General features: G+C 35.6%; 1 non-coding gene and 1 pseudogene across 1 annotated transcript; one reads left to right on the top strand and one right to left on the bottom strand.

The window, feature by feature from the left end:
- The first annotated feature begins 4,827 nt into the window (after positions 1 to 4,827).
- On the top strand, positions 4,828 to 4,959 carry LOC114627914. Its single transcript, XR_003712418.1, has one exon. It is a non-coding gene; the product is annotated as a small nucleolar RNA SNORA17 (small nucleolar RNA).
- Positions 4,960 to 5,477: 518 nt separating this feature from the next.
- On the bottom strand, positions 5,478 to 6,178 carry LOC114627898 (annotated as a pseudogene).
- Positions 6,179 to 7,604: the final 1,426 nt, after the last annotated feature.

A 7,604-nucleotide genomic window follows, 5' to 3' on the forward strand; every position in this document is an offset into this window, starting at 1 on the left:
ATAGATAGATAGATAGATAGATGATAGGTAGATAGATAGATAGATAGCTCTAGTGTAGATGAACTGTGACAAGCCTTGTGAGCATGTCACATACTTTGCTTGCCTCCTGCCCTGTCTTGTGTGATGATTGACATTCTCCCCTGCATCTGTAAACCAAAAGAAATCCTTTCTCCATTATGTTGTTTTGGTCAAGACATTTTATTACAACAACTGAAAAGTTACTACACCACAAACACACCAGCTTATGAGAATGCACTTCCATGCAAAGTTTATAGAAAATCCTCTCTCTCTCTCTCTCTCTCTCTCTCTCTCTCTCTCTCTCTCTCTCACACACACACACACACACACACACATTTTATAGATTATGTATGAACACAAGACAAAAGGGTCAATGCTCACAACAACAAACAAAATGCTCTCTGAATATTATTGCTACAAAGCCCATCTAGCTTTAGTTAATGGGCTAAATGTGACAAAAATAAAAATAATAAGTCATCATAGTGATTTCATTATATTTAGGGCTATCTTACATGGAAGTTATTTTGTGACCATCATGCCTGTGTATACCATCAGTCTGTCTAGGAATCAAACTTTCTTTCTCCTTGTTAGAATTCTGCTTCTGTCTAGCCTGATAATTAAATTAATGTAAAAAAATCAACAAAAGTATACATAATTGTTAAAAATGGTACATAAATCAGGAACTTCGGTGGGGAAATAAAAGTTCCATGACATAAAACTTTACATTCTGTGTCAAACAATGACAGGTAAGTATTGAATAAAACAACTAAATTATGTGGCGAGGCTAGAAGAGGAAAGATGCTTTTAAAAGATCAGTGCACAATTCTATAGGTTTTAACACCCTGTCTTTGATGATAATAATGTTGCTTCTCTCCACATGGGAAAGTATCTTCCACCTGGGTACTTTATTTCCTAACTTGTAGGAAACAGAATGAAGGTCAGAGTGAGACTCTTGCACCTGCTGTTTGTGAAGTGTCTTTAGCTCAAAATAATTCATATGCCAAAGTAGAAGATTAGGGGGTGGTTTGTTCTAAGTGGTGTATTTTGGGACAGCGTGTTCAGAATTCTAATGTATCCTTATGAGGGAGGAGTGTTAGCCACAACTTAGGCTCTTAAGGGCTTTGTTTCTAATTTAACAACTAATTCTAAAGAAGTATAGTCACAAATTCCAAGGGACTAGAAAAAAGACTTGTACAAAGAAGCTTTTTAAAAAGCAATAGTTTTTATTTTTTGTTTGTTCATTTGTTTGTTTTGTTTTTTGTTTCTCTAATATTTTCTGTGATTGAGTAGAAGAAACATGTTTTACTTGACAATTAAAATTTCATACAACTCATACATGAAAACAATTAGGGAGTAGCCAAGTGTCAGAAAATAAAATATACCTTTAACTCTTGTGAGGTACTTATTTCATTTCATGTCATTATGATTCTATTAGCAAGACATTACTTTGATAACACATGGCACTAGGAACCTATTACCTTCAACCTGAGATGACTGTAAGGACTATTCCTAAATATATAAAAACATTTAAGCTAAAGAGGGAGGATTTGAGAAAGACAAAAGTGATAAACATTTAAAATGGAAAGCTGGTGACTACCATTCCAGGTCTATATGATCTTTGTGAGCTTTTACCAGACAGCTGACCTAGGGCCTTTGGATTTTACCCTTTACAACAACCAAGCCATGGTTTACCATCAATAAAAACAGAAAATAAAATCTGATTGTCCCACTAAACATAGAATGCATAAAATAAAGTGATAGAGCATGTAGAATTGATTTAAACTATTATTTTTAAAAATAATAGCAAACATGTAATTTGTTTCAATATTTACCTTGCTGAAAGAAGGCAAGAACACTCTGCTAGAGTTTCAAATCCATGTATTTTAATCTCAATTTTAATTCTTCAGTTTTCTCTTCTTAGTTGAGAAAGTATTCTGTTTAGGCTTCTATACATACATGTACAGAAGCCAGACATCATGTTTCTCTCAGATATGTTAGCCTGTTTCAACTACCATAGCAAATCACCCCAGACTAAGTGTCCATTTTAGTTTGTTCAGACTACTATAATAAGTTAATCCAGATTGAGTGATTGTGTTTGCCTGTCCCAACTACCATAACAATTTAAGTTAAATGTCTGTGTTAGCCCTGTTCTAAGTACCATAACAAATTATCACATCAGGTGTTTTAAACAACAAAAACTGATTATCTCATAATATGGAGGCTAAATGTCCAAGTTCAGGTATTAAAAAGGATTGATGGTTCTGAGGCTTGTCCTTGGCTTGTAGGATGATCATTTCTTCTTTACTTTCATGGCCTTCTTTCAGTTAGAATCCTTTTCTGTAAAGGGAGCATCAAAACAACATCTAAAAATACATTTACATTCTGAGCTACTGTGGCTAGTATTTCAAGATACAAGTTATGAATAATACAGTTTGCAACACTAATTCATAGAATTTTCATTAGCTATACTGTCATTTATTTCTCACGAAAGAAAACACATTGTTTTTATAATATATCTGGTGTGTGGTCAAAATTAAGTCATTGTATTTTTTGATCATAAAATATTGAAACAACTTATACCATCAAAATTGCCATCTCATTGATAATTACCATATTTCATTAACATTTAGTAAAAATCACAGAATCACCCTATACTATTTTAGTAAAAAGTTAAAGCTTTTTAAAGCAAAAATAAGCATAGTAACTTCATTTACAACTTGAATTACATAGGCCAAATAATATTTTAGAGATAAATATGTCAGCAGAAATTAACATTTTAAAAAGTAAAATGAGGATGTTAAGATGAAATATTAATCTATTCACATGTTTAAATATAAAAGTCAGGTTTAATATAAAGTTTTGTTTTAAGTTTCTTAGTTCTTCACATAAGAAAGCAGAAAATTTTCTTAGATTTTAATTGAGGAGAATATAAAACAAACATAACTTCATTGTAACCAGCAAAACTATAAACATGAATTAATTTCTAGCACATCCAGAATTTGTGGTCACATGAAACTTAATATGTATATTTGGATTTTGCATGTCTATAAAAATCATATTTATAGATAATGAATATGGCCTCCTTCCTTTAGTAAGGTTAAGCAAGTAGAATTTTTGATCACCCTTTCTGTTAAAAAAAATCACCTCTTTTTAGAGTACAAAAAATTATAACTGTCTAAGTAGTGAATGACAGAAGAAAGGCAAAAAACAAATTCTGAATATATTTAAAACATACTAAGCTGAACACAGGTCCCATTTTCTAGGAGGAGAAAGGGGGAAAGCCTGGAGTCAAACTAGGCCTTTTCAAAAAGAGCTGCTGTCTGCTGATTATCTAAGGAGTTTTATACTAATGATACTTTTACCGACAAACCTCGTGGCAAATGAATAAGTAAGCTAAACTTCAGATCTTAATCTTGTACAATGTATCATTTCAAAGTCTTTATCCCACCTCACTCTTGAGGATTAAGAAAAGGTAACAGTCAGAAATCCATATAATTAAAAGCATTTTATCATTCAACATAATTATTCATGGGAATTGTAAATCCCAATGATTCAACAGAAAACTTCCAAACAATCAAGAGATAAATCACTGACCAGACATTTGCATGTATGTTCATTTGATGAGTATACTGTATATCTTACAACAAACTTACTCTGTCTTCTTGCAGGTCATATTCAAGTCATAGGACGAGGCAGGCATAGTATAAATCCATAAAAGTAGCTTCTAGTGCTTCTAATATTAATATAGATACTATGGTAGCATGCTGATTTCAGAAGATGGTCAGAGGAGTCCTTTTTGAATGAGGTCCTCAAAAAGTTTTCATCTAAACAATGTTACATTTAATAGTGACAGGTGAGGCTTCATTAATCACAGTGAACCACTAATTGCAAGGAACACTCCAGGAAAACCAGAGTATATATTTGCCCACTGCCACTGGTTTAAGGTAAGCTGAAATCACGTGGAAAGAAAAGAGTTCATGTATAAGAACATTATATGTGATAGTATAACCCCATGAGGTGGGATGAATGTTCTTAACTAAAAACTTAAAAAAAAAAAACCAACATTTCTTATATGCACAGCATAGGATAATGAAGTGTCCAGGTCATCCAGCTATGCCTCTAAGACCTAATCTGATCTATGCTATCACAGGGACTTAGAAGATAGCTCTGCATCATTGTTTATCCCTATTCATGCCCTTTCTTGTCACAGAAGCAAGGTAAAGATGCAATACCAAAGGTTACTGCAACTGACCATGTCTTCACAAATTCCATATTTCTGCTACCTCACAACATGATGTATACTGATAGTATACCTTGCCCTAACCTACAAGATAAATCAGAGAAAAACACATGAATAATTAATGTGCATCTACAATAACAATGTAAGAAAAGAACATGAACCTAATGTACAATTATAACCCAAAGAATGAAAATCTCATACAACAGGCTCCAAACTACCAAAACCCTTCTGGTTCATTTGTATGTTCAGTGGGGCATTGTATGTTCAGTAGCATGAGTACAAGTGTAAGCAATGTGATTGAAGAAGTGAAAAAATTCTACCAAATGAGCATCCGGTACTAGATATATTCACTACTTAATTTTCCCAGACCTTTAATAAGTAAACAGCACCAGTTTTACTCAAACTATTTGATAAAACAGAAAGATAAAGTAAATGTCCAACCTCATTCTATGAAGTTATTATTCACTTGATACAAAAATCAGATAAGGACAAATCAAAAACATAGTGCAAAACCTCCAATGAAATACTTTCAAATTGAATTCAACAATGAATTTAAATATTCATATACCTTTTCCCCTAGAGGTGTTTCAGGTGTGGCTGCTGTGTCACATGTGCATCAGTACATGGAAGAGAAGAGAGAGCCTATGTCTATGCTCAATGTTCTGAACTATGAATATCTGAATGATTAGTAGCCTAACACTTCCTGGGAAAAAAAGCAAGCCTGAAGTGCGCACCAGTCCAGCTACTGCGGGCCTGGACAGGCAGCCAAAGGGAGGCTGCTATGATTTGTCATGAGAAAGTCCTGGACACAGAGCAGTCCAGAGACTAGAAGAACCCCACCTGGGACAGCGGGACCTGGGCTGGAGTGAGCCTGAGACACATAACCCAGGTAAGGGGCACTTGGGTGGGCCAGGTAAGAAGTAAGCCAGAGAAGACTATCAGATGGGTGTTATGAAGCCAAGATAGGAAGCTAGTCTCAGATGACCACCAATCTGATGTCATAATGAACAAGCAAGCATAGCATTCCTGTGACCACTTTTATTTTTGGTGGGCAACTATGTATTTATTGTGTTTGGGAGGCAGAATAAGGAAGAAATCCCAGCAGGAAGAAGACTGGGTGCCGTATAGAATTCCTGGTCAAGAGTAGGAAGGTTTCTCCTATACCCATCATATAATGAGAGGGGGGGCGGTGTCAATAGATCATTCCGTTTATTTCTCTTCAGGGCTTCTTGAGCTTCTCAAAGTTCTTCAAGATGATGTCATATAACACAGCATAAGCATTACGAATCATCATGACCATCAGACGGATCTCCTGATATTCTGCCTTGTACAGCTCATGCACCAGCTGGTGATAATCACCCACGTAGGACTGTTTGGCTGCTTTGGCCACTACATCAACCTTCTTGGAGAAGTACTTAGAGATCTGCATGTGGAAGCTTTCCAGCTTGGTATGAAGGCTGGTCATCAGCTGAAACACCATTTCCTGGATGGCCACACCAAAATTATTCCCATCATCTATCCGAGGTATATGTAACTGTAACCAGTTAGTGACCAGGTTGAGTTGCTCAACGACATCCTTGATCTGGAGTTTTAGGCATTGCAGGAGGACCACAATCTTCTCACTGCAACAACTTCTAAGATGACTCCCAACACTCAGAGGCTCTGGGCAGCATTAAGAGGAACAAGTAAGTAGTGAAGAAATACAAACAGAAGGATGAGGGCTCAATTAAGAGAAGTATAACTGAAAATCTGAGGGTAGTAAGAAATAACCTGATGTGAGTAGATGGTGTTGATACCTGAGACCATGGTGGGCTCCTGGCTGGTTATTTCACCAACAGACATACCTGGGTCCAAGGCCCAGCAGCAGTGGAGATCTGTTACTACCAAGACCAGGCAGATGTCCCTGGTCTGGATTGCCATCTGGGGACATATTGATGTCCCAGAGCTTTGCAGAACTGACTCTACCCATCACCAGGGCATCATGGGAGACCGGGTCCTGTAGGTGTGACATCAGAAGAATGACCCTACTCTTAGCCAGTTGTAGTACTTGGGAGAACAGGGGCCCCATATGTTGCAGGAGTTGTGGGTAAGCAAGGCCCTAATGTCATAAGTGCAGGAGAGCTGGCCCTGCGTTTGTCTGCTGTTCAGTAGTAGTAGTAATAGTAGTAGTAGTGACGTCATCATCATTGCTGTCTGTGAAGGAGGAGGAAGAAGAAGAATAGAAGGTGAAGAGGCTCAAATCCAAAAGCCAGAAAGTATTTTCAACAAAATTATAGAAGAAAAATTCCCCAACCTGAAAAGTGATGCCTATAAACATACAAGAAGCTTATAGAACACCAATTAAATTGGAACAGAAAAAAAATCCTCCCTCCACATAATAATCAAAGCCCAAAATCTACGAAAAAATAAATAACAGCTGCAAGTCCTAGAAACATACAAAGGTAGGCCTATCAGAATTACACTCAACTTTTCAACGTGACTCTAATAGCTAGAAGTCTTTGTACAGATGACTTGTAGCCTATAAGAACCTAAACTACTATACCCACCAAAACTCTTAATTAACATAGATGGAGAAATCACAATATTCTAAAATGAAAACAAATATAAAAAATGTCTATCTATGAATCCAGCCCTATAGAAAATGCTATGGGAAAACTCTAAAACACAGAGGTTAACTATAACTAAGAAAACACAGAAAATAAATAACTACACATCAGCAAAAACAAAACAAGGGTAGCAAACACACAAAGACGCATACACACAAACACTACCAATATCAAAATAATGGGAATTAACAATTAATGTACAATTAACACTGAACATTAATATCTCTCAACATCAATGGACTAAATTCTCCAATAAAAGACACAGGATAACAGAATGGATTAAAAAACAGGGTCCGTCATTCTGCTACGTACAAGAAATATACCTCAGAACAAAGATAGACATTATCTTAAAGGGCTAGAAAAAATTTAAAAAATTTTAAAGCAACAGATCCAAGAAGCAAACTGAAGTAACCATTCTAATATTTAATAAAATAAACTTTTAACAAAAAATTAATCAAAAGAGATGAGAAAAGACACTTCATACACATCAAAGGAAAAAAATCACCAAGATGACATCTCAATTCTGAACATCTATGCCACAAATGCAAGTGCACACATATTCGTAAAAGAAGCATTGTCAAAGTTTAAATCATACATCAAACCCCACAGGAGGTTTCCACACCCACTCTCATCAATAGACAGGTCATCAAGACAGAATCTAAACAGAGAAATAATGAAACTAACAGATGTTATCAATCCAACATCTACAGAATCTTTCACCCAAACACAAAATAATATAA

Source organism: Grammomys surdaster, unplaced genomic scaffold (assembly GCF_004785775.1).
Source record: "Grammomys surdaster isolate TR1022 unplaced genomic scaffold, NIH_TR_1.0 261, whole genome shotgun sequence".
Taxonomy (NCBI): Eukaryota; Metazoa; Chordata; class Mammalia; order Rodentia; family Muridae; genus Grammomys; species Grammomys surdaster.